Raw genomic sequence first — 16,422 nt, 5'->3', positions numbered from 1 at the left:
TTCTATCATTCCTTGTTCTACGAGTTCAAAAAATAATAGAATAAACTTTAAAATCTATATTTGTTTACAATATATTCATAATCTATTATATAACAATGTGAAAAATTTCTACAAAGCATCACAATTTGATCAACTGAAAAATCGATCAAAACAAAAAAATACGATTTGTAAAAAAAATATACTCAAAAAAAAAATTTAATACCTGAAACAACAATTAAGCAGAAATTTGCAACAACAACTTGAATTCCGAAGTTTTACCGAGAAGAAGGTAATGTTGATCGTTGAACTTAACGAAACTGATTGTTCAAATTGATATTGAACACCAACAAATATAATTAAATTTTGATTGTTTAATTAGAGCAAAATTGAAGATTCAACTTAATTTGAATTGATTTTTTTTTAAGGATCGCGTGTTATGAAAGGAAGGAAATTGTTTTTTGAATTTGAATAGGTTTGTTATAACGGAAAAGGCGTGATTGAGGAGCTTTTAATGGGAAGGTAATCTTTAACAGTTACATTTATGAAATTATTACCATATTTAAATCAGTTAATTAAGAGCAGTAAAAATAGTTGTATTTGTATTTTTATAGCAATAGTTTGCAAAAATATAAAATACAACTTGCTATATTATGTAATTATGAAAGTGTTGCTATGAAACTCATAACTAAGGGCATAAGTGTGCTATTTCTAAATTTTGTCCTTTTTGTGATTTGCCCTTTAATTAAAAAATTTAATTTTTATTGAACTAGTCCATTAATTTGGACCACAGGTGATGAGCACACTTTGTCAAGCCAAGATGTTATTTATTCTAGGCCCATTTAGATTTTACGTGTCAAATGACGTGACATGTCAAATCAAGCAAAAGAGTCAATAAGATCATGGTACGTATCAAAATGACATAGCATGTCAAGTCAAATTCAAGGCCAATAGAAACACGCCACATATACAAGTGACATATTCTAACCAATTGAATATGGCCATGCCACCTTCAATTTGATTAGTCGAAAAGAGTTTGCATTCATCATAACTTTTCCATCCCACAACTATAAATTAGGGTCTCATAATTCAGAAAAAGGACCAAAAATGTAACAAGAAGCCAAAAAGACACGTGAATCAAACTCTGCAGATTTCTCTACAAGCTACAAGTTGAAGAATTTAAGCACACAAGTTCAAATACAACTCAAGATCAAGCTCAAAAACTCTTGAATTCAAGTACATGTCAAGATCATGACCACCAAATTCAAGAACAAACTCGAAGGCTTTGAATTCAAATACAAGTCAATCTCAAGTTCATCGAGATTCAAATTCAAGCTTGAAGTCTTTGAATTTATATTTGAAAAAAAAAATCATAGAAATTGTAACACTCATATATTTGAAATCAATTACAAGAATTGTTGCACTATTCTTTTTCATCGCAATAATTATTTTTCCGACACAAAATTTATTTTCTACAATTATATGTGAGTAATCAAAATTTCTGAGATCAAAGTAGATTTATATGATGTCTTTTTTATGCTTCCAAGTTTAGTCACCATCATCATTTAAAAAAACATTGAAAAATAATTATAGTAGAATAAAAGTAAATTAGAAACTAAATAATAGATTACCTTTAGTAAAACAAACATATATTCTCAATACACTAAACTAATAAAAGTGAATGGAGGGAGCAGTTTTCTTATTTGCTTCTTTCTCTTCTACTCTGTTTCTCCATCATTCCAACGTGCTGATTAAGGTTCAACCAACTACGCTCTTAATCGGGAACTAACTGCTTTGCTCTGGGGTTGTGTAATTATCTAAGTGAACCATTTTATCCAACAACATTTTAACTTTTTCTCCAGCCAAACACAAAGCAAACCCTAAATTAAGCATAAAAAAGATGAGCACCCGATCTAACAAACAAAGGAAATGAGAAATACCGCACTTCTTGTAACATCAGATATTATATATATATATATATATATATATATATATATATATATATATATTATATTATATTTTATTTTATTTATATTTTTGAGTAGGTGGGACGACCAAGGATAGTTTCATCATTTCAAAAAAAGTCTACATTATTATCTTATGCTATAAGCTTTAAAATTTGTCCATAAACTTCTAATGACAATAAAACCAAGCTTTTTTCAACATATGTTAATTGTATCCTAATTCCTAAGTTGTAGATATCTTAGTGGATCCACAATGCCCATTCACAATTTTCCACAAATATTGTATCAGTGCTAAATAAATGATTGATCTATATTTAAGTGGAGTGTTTGTACGGTGAAAATACTACTCATTTCTATTAGCTTTTTGTTTGGTAAAATTTTAATTTTATTTTATTCAAATAAAAATGTTCACGAAAAAGTAAAATTAATTTTTCCCCACATTCGGTTGTTGTATATAATTAATAGAGTAGGATAATAAAAAATAAAAGAGACATCATTATATCAGCACTATTCAGTAATTTTAGATTTAAACTTTTCACAATATCCACATACATTTTTAAGATATAATTTGTTAAACTCTAAAAATTAAATTAGGTGATGAACTTTCTTTATATTTTATAATGATACTACAATCTATATACTAATTGATGTGAGAATTTAATTTACGTAACGTACAATGTGAAGTACTTTTTCTATCCATCTTTACTTATCCATTTTGACTTATTGTATTTTTTAAGAAATAATAAATAAAAGTATAATTTTACTATATTATCCATATTAATTATAAGTCATCTAAGTGTTGAAAAATGAGTAGTATTTGATAATTAGTATACACAAAATGATAAATTATCTCTTGATTATTCAAAATGGACCAATAAAGCTGAACAATTATTTTTAATATTGTAAGCAAATAAAAATAAATGGAGAGAGTAAAAAACTTTTTATTATCGTGTTATATAAGAATATTTATAAGTAATAAAATTGAGATTTGTTCTTAAAAGAAAGGCAGACTACATGCTATAATAAATAAACGAAACTTGATGCTAAATATTTATTTACGCTAATAATAATAGTAATATATATATATATATATATATATATATATATATATATATTGTACTCCATTCCTTCATGAGTCATTTCTATTGATAATATATAAATAGACTAAAAAAATTCTTATGTACTTTTTGTATTGTTTCATTATAAGTGTTTTATGAGTGAACATATGTTGTTAAGTAAAGGAGACAAAATACTTTTGTCATTCCCGTTTAATTGAGTTCTTATGGATATAATCATGTTTGACTATAATTTTACAGTTATGCATCTATATATACAACTCCAAATGAACTAATACGAATTATATTCATTGAATGAATGAATACTTTTGATAACGAACAATTGGTTACATTGACTAAAAATGATAATTAAGTAAAATATTTTTACAAGTAATAATTAAATAACAAATTATAATCATTCATTTTTCTTAAAATTAAACTATTGAGCCCGTCAATATCTAGTATATTTTTTTTTTACTATATAGAAGAGTGAGTTGGAGGACGATCAAGGGTAAAATTGTCATTTAATAAATACTCTAGAATATTTGTTTATAATATATAGTCTTAAAAGTTGATCATAAATTTCAAAATGACAAAATAGCCAAACATCTTTCCCAAAATGTCAAATGTGTCCTAATGATATCACTTAAGGTGGGCCCCATGTTTTTTCAAGCATCATTTTCAAAAAAATATGTTTTGTATATTAATAATTAATCTATTTTGATGAGATATTATCTAAATTTCAATTCTTTTTCATGATTTGAAATTTTCACTTTTATTTTATTAGAATAGAAATATTTAGAAAAAAATGTAACTATGTTATCGTATACTTAGAAAACTTTCATAAAAGAATATGAAATTTAATTCTAAACAAAAACGTATAAAATATTTATATGATTTGAGATCAAGTTTGTGCACAAATTAGATCAACTTGATTTTTTGAACCTATTCGAATCAATTTAAATAATATTATTTAGATGATTAAAAATTTAATTTGATTTACAAATTCAATTCTAGAATATTATGGTACATCTATTTGGATATACTTGAATGTGTTTACAATCCGAACAAACTTGAAAAAGTGAAATATATATTACATGATGATGATAATTTTTCCATTATCAACTATACATCCTATGTCTCAATTCAAATAATATATATTTTTTAATCAGTTCTAAAAAGGAATTGACATTTTTTAGTTGGTTAGTATTCTATAACATTATCAAGATTTTAGTCATGTTGGATTTCATTTATTTGTCAAAAAGTCCACAAAGGTATACTCTTCTATTTAAGGTTTATTTATTTTAAAGATAATATGAAACATTGTGAAGTTTTTTCATATATCTTAAATTCGATGTCGAATCAAAATGTTATAAATTGAAATAAAGGAAGACGTAGTTTATAGGAGGATGGGCAAATACTCAAATTTGTTTCATAAAAGATAAAAATACGAAAATAATTTTAGCCACACATTTAATTGCATAAAGTAACTATACTATTATAGTAAGATAATAAAAAAAATACTCATAAATATTGAATAGATGTTTATCTATCAAACATAATAAGTGATTCCTCCGTAATTTTAAAATTTCAAATGATACATATCATTACAAAGATTTGCACTACATATAATTTATGAAAACATAATTATTTACTCAGCACCTATTAAAATTATTTTAAACAACTTATTTAAAATGTAATATTAACTATCTCATGTTAAATTACTATAATATATATCATGATAACTTTTATTATTCTTTTGATTCTCTTTATTTATGGTAGTAATTTCCACATCAGGTAGACAAATCACTTAAAAAGTAATTTCTTACTTATTATATTAAATTGGTCTCCTATTTTTAACGTATATAAGACATGACATAAAGGCAAACCTTTAACACTATGATTCATTAAAATGTTCATCCGATAGATCCTTATTTTGTTTATTAAACACCTAAAAAAAGAATCTAAATATATTTAAAATAAATTTATGTATGAATTAATATCCTTTATTGCTTCGTATGATTTTTTATAAAATGTTAATAAATAGATATTTATAATTTTAATCTATTCTCTTGTATAATTTTTAAATAAAGTAGAAAAGAAAAATATTACAATTAGTTGTTTAATCTAAGAAAATGTGTTTGAGCTGATGTTAAAATAAGTATTAGAATATATGACATTTTAATGTTAATTATGAAACCTTAAATAAGTTATAAGCTATTATTTAATTTTGTAAAAATAAGAAGTTATATTTTATCATGTATTATGATTTCTACTTACATTTTCTATTGTGTTTTATTAAAAAATATCAATGATCATTTTTTTTTTCGGAAAAAACTAATTAAATAGCTATAAGTATATTTAAATTTATAATATTGGGCCCGTAAGCGGGTCTTTCATTATTCTAGTTTCTATATATAGAAATGTGAAGAAGGGGACGACCAAGGGCAATTAAGTAATTTTACACTAGCAAATATCCTACCTGCTCTGGAACCATCCATATTTCTCATACTCAGAGCCCGTTTGGATAAGATTAAAATCTGGTCAAATCAGCTTTTAATCTCTTTTTTAGATTTTTAAGGTATTTGATATTAAAAAACGCTTAAAAAAAGCTAAAAATTGATTAAAAAAATCAAAACGTGAGAAATTGGGTACCTCACTTTTTATTTTTTTAGATTAAAATTCTTTTAAGTTTGCTCAAAACATTTACCTTTTTATATTTTATATTTTCCTCGAATTCCAACAATATCCTAAACTTGTAGTCCTTAAATATATAATTTTTTTTTCTCTTTACCGCTTCGCTTCATCTCTTCCCTCCAATTTTCTCTTAATCTTTCTTCTTGGTTTCAGCTAATCTTTCATTACATCGGAGATTTATTCAAAATTTTATTTTAAAATTAAAAATTATAAATAATTCATCTTATTTATGGTGTTAACAACTTTAAGTAAATTTAAATCATTTTAATAAAAAAAGTGTTTAACATCATTTGTTTATCAAATACTTCAACTACTTTTTTTTAGTTTCAATACTTCTATCTAAACATTTATGTACTTAATTTATAAGTAATTATTTTAAACTTTTAATCACTTAACCTAAAAAACTATTTTTTTAATCTTATCCAAACTGATTTTGACCACACAAACAATCTGTATACTATTTCACTTTTCTCCAACACAGACTAATCACATAATGCTTTTGATCAATTGAAGCCGACGAGGTTGGTGATAGGGAAATTATGGTTTTGGGGTTTGCAGATTGGGTTGTTCTATGGAGTGCATTATGTGTATCCAAAGCGGGAGGCTTTGCAGTTCCCGATTATCCAGGTATAAAAATGGATTCTTTATTTCAAGTTTATTATGTTATTGCATACATTTTACTCAGTCCAAAAAAAAAAAAAATCTTCATCTTTACAGCAGATTAGAATTGCAGGTTTGTTCATATCTCAATTTTTGCTCAATCCTTTTATTCTTTTTCAGTCATTGCCTTTTTGGGGTTCTTTTCATATAGGGTGATGAGAGTACATTCAAAGAGACAGAGACAAAAGTCATATTTTTGCTTCAAGAAGTTGTATAACTATGTCGAATCGTCCTCTCCTTCGGTAGTATCTGCAATTGTTCATCTTCTAGCCTCTGTTGCGTTTATTACATTCAGTAAGTGTTCTCTTCCCTATTTCTTTCTTGCTCCATGTTCTGGTCTTTGTTCCTACACTTAAAGTTTGTCTATTTTTGTGTATATACATTGGATGTATGGTAAAAAAAAAATTAATTGAAAGGGTCATATGATCTTTTGAAATGCTGAAAGAGAGTGGTTCATAGTTGCTCTACATGGTGAATGATTAGGAGTGTATAGTGCCTCAATGTTTCATGGGTGAGGAAGTGGAAAGATTCAAGGTAGCCAAGGCAGAATGAGGAGGTCCTCAACGAAAAAGAGTAGAATTAGAGCAGGCGGCAATTAAGCCGGCTATAAGTTCTGATACAAGCAATGGATAATTTGCTCAGGAATTTTTTTTAATGTAGCTAACGAATAGTATCATTCTGTCGTCTTTAGCACATAAGAGTTGAACTGAACCCTTGATTCATAGTAATAATTTTATATCAAAGATTCCTCAACAGAAAAGTTAAATTAGATCGGCCAACTATAAAGTAAACCCATCTACAGTCCATGCGACCAATGAGAAATTCAACTTGAAAGAGGAAAAATTGATCAAAATTGTGAAACTTTTTATCTGTTAAAGTTGTTAACAAAAATTATGAGACACAAGGACAAGGTCAGTTATGAGCAAGAGGAAGAGTTATATGGCCCATCTAAATAATGACAAGAGGATCGTGGTATTGACGTGATGAGGCAAGTATTCTATATTTCTTGGAGGGAACTCAGAAAGAATATGAAGTGTGGTTGTGGGAGAGCAATACAAGTATCATGCTGCTAGACGAAGCAGCTCAAATGTTGGCACCTTAGAATCTAGATGACGAATGTCCACATTTCAGACAGAAGATAATTAAGCAACAAGATTGAATCACATGAAGGAACAGTAAACATTGATGCAAATGTCATTTAATTAGAAAATAACTTGAAGACTTTGCAGTTTTACAATAATAGAACAAATGCCATATATAGAAAGCTAAGAGTACCAGTAATGTATCTTTCTTAGTTGATATTTCATTCGTGATCTATTACTGTACATTGAATGCTTAAAAAAGCTTGAGGAATTGCTAGCAAATCAACGTTCATTCTGAATCACAATCGGCATCTGATGACTCTTCTTTCAAAGAACTGGGAGACTTTTGAGGTAACTGGCTGCGATACTGCTGCACCACCAACACCGATGTTGTAGTTGAACATTCTGGCAATGTCAATAAGTTTCCCAAGGATCCTAATTCAGGGCAGTCACTTTTTTTATCCAATGCTACAACTACTTGTCCCTTGGGCATTCTGCCAACCAAAAACAGATTGCAGAGATTGTACTCGCGTATTGCTTCTATAGTCCCTCGAGCATTTTTCACGATCCTCTCCTCATATTTGATAGATCCATCTATATATGATTTTTGCTTCCCATTGGCTAGGAACTCTTCATCATCAGATTGAGCCTCGGGGATAAAGCTGTTATTCATTTCCACCTTGACACTTGTCCCGTTAACCTCAGGATCCACTATGAACCGGACCACTACCAAACTAATGCCAGGGTGCTCAGCGATGCGCACACCATAAGCAAGTGCTTCGCGATCATCATGGCCCCCAAAGAACAAGGCAGTTACCGAAAAGTCAACATTACTTGAGGATACTTGAGAAGCTCCACCGAGACCCCGGTCTACTAATATGCCAACTGAACATGGAGCATGCTAAAGAACTCTCCAGTTCACACGCCTAAGATCAGTTCGGGTTGTTTCCAAATGTCCATCAAATCTTGGGTGCTTATGGAACGGGAGAATTATCATTGCAACCCTTTTTCTCTCTGCACTAGCGATTATGTCCTCGTGGATGCTGTTCATAGATGAGATTGCAGTAGTTGGTCAAATAGACACCTTACTCAGATTTGAGAAAGTCTCAAAAGCTACAATAATTTGATTTGAATCTTGCATCTGTTCAGTGTTCCAAAAGGGCAGTCTATTCTTTTTAGCCTTGTGGACCATCAATATAGCCAAGGATCTTTCTGAAAGCTCCATGAGGTGCATCACATAGACACGAAGACCTTCCCTCTTCTCAATACCCTGAGAAACGTTAGTGAGATTGAGCATTCCAGGAATGTTCCTTGAGCTGTGGAAGCAGGTCAAGATTCAGAGCTGTTTACTCGTGTTTTTCCTCTTTATAGTTCTGTGTTTGTATGCTGTCACAGCCAGTTTTGCTGGCTTATATACTGATATCACTATAGGAGTCGTGATGAACGTTGTGAAGAGAGCCATCAACACCATGATGGCAAATGTCTGGTCATTAAGTACCTACAAAACCGATCATCAGTCAAAAACTGATGCTACAAAACTATAAGTAGTAAATCTAAAACGAAGTGTAATCAAGCTGAAACTTACTCCTCTATCTTTGCCAATGTTGGAACAATGAGCTCCACCAAACCTTTGGTGTTCATCAAGAAACCGATAGTTACAGCCTCTTGGACGGGCAATTTGCACAGAAGTGATACCACAATAGTGCCAACAATCTTCCCAAAACACGCCGTAACTATGACTAGAACAAGAAGACCCCATGATTGAGCCCCTTGAATGGTGGTTACGTTCATTTTCAATCCACTAGACACAAAGTAGAGAGGAAGGAATAAACCAGACACAAGATCCTCAACTTTTTCCACCAGAGCACCCGTGAAAGGCCCGTCCTTTGGTCCAGGTTGCTGATTTTGGTCTTGCGAGGTTGACTTATGACACTGATACGCATGTCTTCACACGAGTAATGGGAACTTTTGGGTAATACTCTTTTTTAATCTATTAAAGACGGTTGTGTTTTCATCCTCATGCAGTATTTAGTCTGCAGTTGCTATAGCATATAAAATCAAGATTTAATCCCTATACATTTACAGTTTATGTTTATCTTTGTGCTCTCCATATCTTTCTTTCACTAACATCTTACCTTTTGCAGGTACTTAGCTCCTGAATATGCTCTTACTGGGAAATTACTGAAAAGTCAGATGTCTTCTCTTTTGGAGTCATGATTTTGGAGATTATCATTGGAAGACGGCCAATTGATAAAGCTCAACATTACCTTGATGATATCATTATTGACTGGGTAAGGCCATGATAAAGCTCAACATTACCTTGATGATATCATTATTGACTGGGTAAGTTTATTTTGTGAGTGGTGCAATAATCTGAGCTAGCTAGATGTGTTGCAGATATTTCGCGTGTATGTGCATAGCATTATTATCTTTTGCCATTACTCATGAATAAAGGAAGGAGGTTAATACACTGTGGTTTTCAACTTATGAGTTTATGCGTTCTGTTGACCTCTTTTCTCTGAAAATTTTGATTAAGTAGAGCTTTTTTGTATGTATTAAATGGATGGAACTGTTACTTATTATTGGTTGTGCATTGCTATTATATCTAATATATGTTTGGTGGAGAGTTTGAAGTTGTTTCCAGGATTTTTGCAGATAATGGTTGGTTTTGTTGCTTCTTAGTGAGAAGGTGTAGCTGCAAAAAAGCTATTAGTTTTTATTTTTTATCATATGACCATATGAATGATACTGTGTTTCATCAAAACCTAAGTTTGCTTACTATTATAACTTCGCCTCAATCTCGAACAAGTTGGGTGGGCTACATGATTCCTTAGTTTTCCTTTTAAGCTCAACTCATGAAACTTACTGTGACACCTTACATCCAATGCAATTGGGAATTCGAATTACGCTGCTGTAAAGGCTGTATTTACCGACCCCAAAACTGATCAAGCAATCAGAACTCAGAAACCTGTGTAGTCTAAACATCTCTGGCTCTTCCCATATCAAAGGATCCCTTGTAATAGCCCAGACGTTAACCAAGATTTGAGCGTCTTTAGGAATTGTGTAACTCATCACTTGGCAGGATTCAATAGCACGATGTGGAAGCAGCAATGGTGCTGGAGGATGCAACCTAAGTGTTTCCTTCACACAGGCTTGGACATAGGAGATCTGCAGCAATTGAGATTCTTTTAGGTAATCTCTTTTACTGAGTTCTATCTCGAGCTCCTCTTAATCTTTCTTCATTGACTCTACATTTTTAATCCGTTCTGCCATCGCCGACTCGATTGTTGAGGTACTGTAGTTTGAACCAGCAGAGAGTAACTCCATAAATATCGGTAGCCAGGATGAAGTGCAGAAGTCTCTGGATGAGTGATTGAGGGTGAGCAACTAAGATGCTTTATGTTCCGCTGAATACAATTTACTACTGCTTATCATTAATATAATTGATTGTTATCAAGTGGTGCCATTAACATTGTCATTCAAGAGTGGTTTGAATGCTCGGCAGCAGCAGTTATTCAAACATGTTGTTATTTTTTGATACTTTGTGTAATGATTTTCTTTTTCTTCTAATTTGCCTTAACCTGGGAGCCAAACATGTGCAGGTTCCAAAGACTTGTGCGATTACACTGGGTTTTTTGTTGTTGTTGAAGAGTGTTGTTCTTTAGTACTGGGAACGTGGGGTTTCTGTTTGCGAATCTGAACTAGGAGATCCAGTTGTCTTTCACGTTTATGTGGCATTGTGGATTCTTGATTCTAAACGAAAAGAGCCTAAACCTTATCAATAGGAAATTAAAAGGACATCTTATGCTTTTCAAATCCCTTTCTCTTGACATGTAATGACCCTTTTAGTAAGTAGCAAGATTCGTTTTTTGATATGGCAACATTTGGGGCTAACCTTGAGCAAAGCAAAACTATACAGCACTAACACATACCAAATTCACAAAAAACATTATCTGTAGTAGTCTGTTGAATGTGATGGTTGGAGAATCTTTCTTTGCTTAGTGAGTCACCAAATTTTTCCTCTTATACTTTTGTCACGTGAGATGGCTGATGATATTTGATGATCTTAGGGATAAGTTGGTGAACTTCTAATGGAAGAACATTTGGTTTTTTGTGTTGACCATCTCACTGCACCCGAGTCTTGCACTCTCTGCCACGGCCCAAGGATACAGAATCCTCTGGAGGCAGATCTGACTCTCAGACAGTTGGTACGTCCTCAGGTGCTGATGCTACGGTGGACGAAGGTCCAACAGCTGGAGATGAAGAAGAGCCATTACTTCAGACTGTGGAATGCTGGATTTGCCAGGAAGAAGATAGTTTGAAAAATTTGGAGATTCCTTGTGGTTGCAGTGGCAGCTTGAAGGTATCATTATGAAGTTGGTAAATTTTAGTGCTCTTCTTGTTCAATGAGTTGCTAGACATTGCTTATGCTTTTAATAATTATGTCAATCACGTCTTTTTACAGCTAAAGCCTAAAATTTGCTAATACCTGATATATTTTTCTCAAGAACTGAAGATTTGCATTGATTCAACATTCTACAGAAGCCCGATATTTAAGTTTTCTATCCTCTTCAACAAAATTTAAAGCATTGTAATTCCTAATTCCTCTAAGCCTCACGTCTGTGAAATATTGTTTTAGTTTTTGTTTTTGAATTGTTTGTCAATAAGGGTGATCTGGTTACATTTTCTTTTCCTTGATCCCTTTAATACCAGGCTAGGAGCAAGCATCATTGTTACAAAGTAAGACATGTTTTGAGTATATATATGTGCTCTATAGATAGTCTTCTATGCTTAGGATGACTCGAATGCTCATGTATTAGATGTATAATTTTATTAAGGATTGTCTTATATGCTCGTCACTTTGTAAAGGATGAAAATTTGATTTTGTAAGATATGTATGCCAAATTACTGTTTAAGTGCGACTAATATTAAACACAAATTAAACTATATTCAAATTTGAAATGCACGGCATACTTATCTAGTGTTATATAGAAAGATTCAAGGAGGACCAAGGGTAAAATCATATTTTCAAATATCCTTTCTTCTCCAAAATATTTCTAGAAACATCCACCGCTTTTCAAAATAAAAAAAATCTTCAATTTTCTTGTAGTGCCACAACCATTACTATATACAAGAGAAAATTTGACATTTTGATAGTCTTCACGTTAATTTTTTTTGTCAATTTTATTCCTAATTTAAGTTTTAGTTACTCTCCAAATTTTATTTATTTTGGTAAATTTGAACAATTATTTGGACTTATTAAATGCTAGAGAAGTGATGAGTCATGAAAAAAATGATAGTGGCACCATGAAAACTATTTATACAATCAAATTTAAAATTGATCCAAGGGTTTATTGTCTTTCTATTTTGTTGAAATGCTTATTAATCTTACATCAAATTTTTATTTTTCCTAACAATTTTATCACAGACAAGTAATTAAAGCAGCTTGACATTCTCTTTCTAACTTAGTACATGCTTGATTATTAAATAAAAATTTATTTTTTATATATAGCTAAAAATATTTGAAAATTAATTTTTTTTTTAATAAAAATACAATTTAACTCTTCAAATATTAATGCTATGAAATAATGAATAATGAGTGTAATTCTTTTTTCACATTGTTTGATGATGAATTTTTTTAATAGAAAAATGGGATTATCAATATTTTATAGAATTTAGGATAAAATAAGTAATTTACATGAGATATTAAAACTTCATACACGTTTAAGAAATATCAACATAAATTTCTTAATATGTATTTTTAGGAAAAAGAAACTACTAAAGTTAATAAGAAAAGCTAGTAACTTTTCAATTTCTTTTGTATGGTTTAATACGAAGGAAAATAATTAAGCTAATTAAGATGGAAGGATATTTTTGTAAACAAACTATCTATTCTTAGAAAAAATGTAATGCATATTATTTTTAGTACCACAAACAAAACAATCACTAAAAAATAATACCAGGATAACTAATCCCGCAACAACTAATCCAGTATAACTAATCTCAACATAACTAATTCAATCATAATTTGTTTTCCAACCAAACAACTCATAAGTGTGTAAAGAAATTTTTGAGTTCGAGGACGATCAAGGGTGTAATCATCTTTTCAGCATTCATTAAACTCACCTCAAAGATATCCTCTCTTCTCCAAAATATTTCTAGAAACATCCACCATTTTTCAAAATAAAAAAATCTTCAACTTTCTTTTAGTGCCACAGTCATTACTATATACAAGAGAGAACTTGATATTTTGGTAGTTCTCACATCAAACTTTTTCGTTAATTTTATTCTTAATTTAAATTTTAATTACTCTACAATTTTTCATCCATTTTGATAAATTTGAACAATTATTTGGACTTATTAAATGCTGCAAAAGTGATGATTCATGAAAAAATGATACTGATGATTCATGAAAAAATGATACTGACACCCTAAAAACTACTTATACAATCAAATTCAATATTGATCCAAGTATTTATTGTCTTTCTATTTTATAGAAATGTTTATTAATCTGTAAATTTTTATTTTTACTGACAAAGTTATCACGGACAAGTAATTAAAGCCTCTTGACATTTTCTTTCTAACTTAGTATATGCATCATTATTAAATAAAAAATTATTTTTGTATATATAGCTAAAATTGTTTGAATTTTTTTTTTTTAAATATAATTTAAAATTTCAAATATTAATGATATGATATAATGAAAAATGAGAGTAATTCTTTTGAATTCACATTTTTTGATGATAATTTTTTAAACAAAAAAATGAGATTATCAGCATTTTATAGAATTTAGGACAAAATAAGTAATTTAACATAAAATATTAAAACTTCATACACATTTATGAAATATCAACATAAATTTCTAAATATGTACTTTTAAGAAAAAGAAACTACTAAAGTTAATAAAAAATATTAATAACTTTTCAATTTATTTTGTATGGTTTAATATGAAGGAAAATAATTAAGTTAAATAAGATGAGGGGTATTTTTATAAACAAACTATCTATTCTAAGAAAGAATGCAATGTATATTATTTTTAGTACCATAAATCAAATAACCACTAACAAATAATATCAGGCTCAAGACAACTAATCTCAACATAACTAATTCCATCATAACTTGTTTTTCAACCAAACAACCCCTAAGTGTGTAAAATTTTTTTTGCCCAGATTTCTTTTCAATTCTCTTCAGATTTTCTATTTTAGTGGCTAAATTAATTCTACACTATTTTTATCTTGAGTCAAAATTGATAGAAAATAACTCTCTATCTCACATCCGAAGTAGATGTAAGGTCTATGTACATCTATACTTTCAGACCCTACTTTGTGGGACTATACTAGTATATTATTGTTGTTGTTGTAGTGGATGAATATCATGAATGTTGAGTGAAAGATCAAACTTTTAGTTAAAATAAATTATGATTGTAATTTCATTTGCTTGAGGATTTTTTTCAAATTTCTAAATATGTTTGTTTTGATTCTGATTATACGCAATCTGATTGTTTAAAAAAAATTAAAAAATAAAATTAAAAATTATTTCCAACTACAAAAAAATTGTTTATCACTTTCATCTCTTGATAATTGCGTGGATAATATTTAAATGATAAAATTATTGTAAAAACATTTTATTGTTGACCAGTGAAAACTCCATTACTCAGAACGATTTGGGTTTGGTGAGGAGAGCCACCAAAAGAAAATATTTGCAGGGCATAAATCAGCAGGCCAATTGATTCAATTTGCCTTAAGTTGTTATCATTTTTGTGAGAGCATCTTAAATTATAATAAAAGTCGCGGGAGGCTATGAATTAGATGTATCACATTTTAATTAGTATCCTATATTGGAATATTTCTACTGAATTAGCTGGGACTTAGTTTGTGAAGGCGTCTTGAAAGAACTTACATATAGATTCCTATTGTAGTTTAGTCACGTGTGTCGGATCCTAATGTGAATTTTTTTTTATCTGAATAGGAAACATTGCTTTGCTAATTGAATTGCTAAGACTTTTCTTTGATCTCTTCTTAAGGCAAATGTTGATTGGACTATACTTGAAGGTAAGATGATGATATGCTAAGTTGAATTGTCTACATTATGTATCCTAAATATTTTAGATAGATTATTTGTGAGTGTCTCTCTACTCTTTAACTAAGAGGTTGTAATGAATGGGGTCTAGTCCTGCTACTTACAAAGTCAGGGTAGCAGATTAGTTATGTGTTAATCAACATAAACTATTTTTTATTATGCCCTAATGCATAATTGAATCTTGAGATCATACGGATTAATATATGAAAATATGTCCTTAAATCAATTCATGAAAAGATGAAGGTTAGACTTCAAATAAAAAGAGAATTAAACATTGAGACTAAGGTGGATCTCTCTTTTATTTAATTATGAATGTCATGTTTTTCTTCAATAAAAAATAATTTTTCTTTGACTTCTACTTCTATTTCTTAATTTAAAAAAAAAAATTCAGTAAAAAAGAGAATTATTTTAGGTAAAAGTACCCTTTTGTGTAAAACAACCATTTCTGTACGGATATAAGATTTTACGTTTTATTTTTAAGTTCAAAATATATTGACGTTATAGAACAATAAATTCTTCATTATCCATACATGAATTTGTTTAGGTGCTCACTTTGTATTCGTGGACAAAGAAGTGTCCTGTAATTTATCAAAAAGGTACAAATGAGATTTCAGAGAAGCTTTGTGCTGCTGTAATTTCAACATTGGCGGACGCCTCCGCAACTGCTACTGCTCCAGAAAGAAGTAAGCTATAGGTATTTTTTTCTCATCATACTATCACCAATTACTAGCTGTTTTTTGTTGAAACTTCAGTAGATTTTATTTTAATATCTTAAAGCAAACAGGTAGAACTATATTTAGTAAAGTGAATTTATACGAACATGCTCTTTTTGTAATACTGTTATTTTGAATTGTTTATAAAATTTTATGGTTAAAACTTTATTTTCTTTTTAATGATCGATAAGTCATT

The 16,422-nt window shown here is 29.8% G+C and overlaps 1 long non-coding RNA gene and 1 pseudogene across 3 annotated transcripts; one reads left to right on the top strand and one right to left on the bottom strand.

Moving 5' to 3' along the window:
* Positions 1–7,723: 7,723 nt before the first annotated feature.
* Positions 7,724–9,193, bottom strand: LOC107879106 (annotated as a pseudogene).
* A 590-nt stretch (positions 9,194–9,783) lies between these two features.
* On the top strand, positions 9,784–12,288 carry LOC124899755. 3 transcript variants are annotated; one of them, XR_007057413.1, is made up of 4 exons: positions 9,784–10,626; positions 10,749–10,813; positions 11,505–11,797; positions 11,900–12,288. It is a non-coding gene; the product is annotated as an uncharacterized LOC124899755 (long non-coding RNA). The 3 variants fall into 3 exon arrangements; XR_007057364.1 differs by having other exon boundaries at positions 10,736–10,813; XR_007057320.1 differs by having other exon boundaries at positions 10,727–10,813.
* Positions 12,289–16,422: the final 4,134 nt, after the last annotated feature.

This window comes from Capsicum annuum, chromosome 1 (assembly GCF_002878395.1).
Source record: "Capsicum annuum cultivar UCD-10X-F1 chromosome 1, UCD10Xv1.1, whole genome shotgun sequence".
NCBI lineage: Eukaryota > Viridiplantae > Streptophyta > Magnoliopsida > Solanales > Solanaceae > Capsicum > Capsicum annuum.
The sequence above is the reverse complement of the archived record's forward strand: the minus strand, read 5'-3'. Positions and strand labels throughout refer to the sequence as shown.